Raw genomic sequence first — 1,645 nt, forward strand, 5'->3', positions numbered from 1 at the left:
AAGGTCCGCCAGATGGCTCCCGGGGTGGGCCTGGGACGACCAAGTTCGGGGCCGGAAGAGGCCACTTCCAAGTGGGGGAGGAGTTACAAGTGGGCGGCAGACCTGAAGATAACCTGGAGGGGAGGAAAAAGGAGGGGAACCGTGACCGAGCGAGCCGGAGGGGAGGGGAGGGGAGGGACGATGGGATGGCACCATCGGGAGTCCTGCTCAAAGAATTGGAGCCTCCTTGAGACATGCGACCACATCCATCATTCCAGAGGGAATGGAAGCATCTTCCCCATGGTTGTACAATGATACATGTCCTTCAGAGTCCCTGAGAAAAAAAGGAATACAAGGCAAGATTTTGTCCGTGGAGGGAAGGGGGGGGGGGGGGGAGAACAGAGGCTCCAGACTTTGGATCTCTTGGCACAGGGGCCTCCTGCGCCGTATGGAAAGGACTGTTCCTAGGGTGCTCTCAGAATGGGATTTCTGGGTCCCACGAACCTTGTGTGTTGGACAAAGAGGCAGAAAGAGGGGTTCCCGGCTGGAAAGCCCAAACCACAGCTCTTCAGATGGGTAGGGAAGGGCAGACAGACTTCCGGCCCCAAGCAGTGATCTGGACCTCCAGAGGCCTTAGGACGACTTCACTGAGAACACGCAGAATCCGACCCAGCCACAGCGTCCTCTATACCTAGCTCTGTTTCACTTTCTCTGTCTCTCTCCCCTCCTCCTCTTTCTCCCTCTGATTCTGCCTCTCACTGTCTGCCTATCCTCCGTCCCTCCCTGTCTGTCTCTGTCTCTCTCCCTCACAAGCACACCACCGCGGGTCCCCCCCCTCCCCCCCCTTCTTTCTCCCCCCCCCCCCCCCCCCCCCGGCATATGCTATTATCCTTTTCCTTAAGACTGTGATTTACATGCCATGGAGTCTCCCTTCCCCAGGGAAACCTACAGTGCCTTTGTCCTTAAAAGAGGCAGGGGATGGTGGGGCTGAGGGCAGACATTATTTGAACAGGTGTGAGGACATACATAGGTCTACTGCCTCGGACTGAGGCCATTCTGAAGCTTTTCGGGGGCGTGGGAGATCACACTGTTCCCGGTGCGTGCGTGTGTGTGTGTGTGTGTGTGTGCGCGCGCGCGTGCAGGTGTGTGGGGAGGGAACCCGAATGGGGCACCCCCAGACCGACCGCTTCGGCTTTGGCGCTGGCATGTGGAGGATCTGGAATCCAGGGCCCTCTGGAAAGGACGGATGTGAGACGGACACCCTCTTCTTCCCGTCTTGAAAGCAGGAGAAAAACCTTCCTCTAGAAGCCCAAGTTCAAAGCCAGCTGTTTCAAGGAACGTCTGCCTCTGGCAAGGGGGAGGGGGAGGGCGAGGGCGAGGGGGCGGCCTGGAGGCAGCCTGGAGCACCCACGGCATGCATTCAGAAACCTCGTGCATCTCTCTTCCGGTGCTATCTTTGGGGGGACGTGGTACTCTTGGGCAAGTCCTCCGAACGATAGTGGAAACAAACATCTGTCTTCTCTCCCACACCTGGTGAATGCAGACAGACACACTGGAAGAGCACCCACCCTCCCTTTTCCCCCAAAGGACTCTTGTCACTGTACAGACGGGGGGGGGGGGGGGTGGCCCACGGGGGTGTCACACGCAGTCTTGGTGGCTCGTCTAT

The sequence above is a fragment of the Sus scrofa genome, chromosome 8 (genome assembly GCF_054392235.1).
Source record: "Sus scrofa isolate SSC_HxYL_T2T_F1_AM1 chromosome 8, Sscrofa_HxYL_maternal_Yorkshire_Landrace_v2.0, whole genome shotgun sequence".
Classification (NCBI taxonomy): Eukaryota; Metazoa; Chordata; class Mammalia; order Artiodactyla; family Suidae; genus Sus; species Sus scrofa.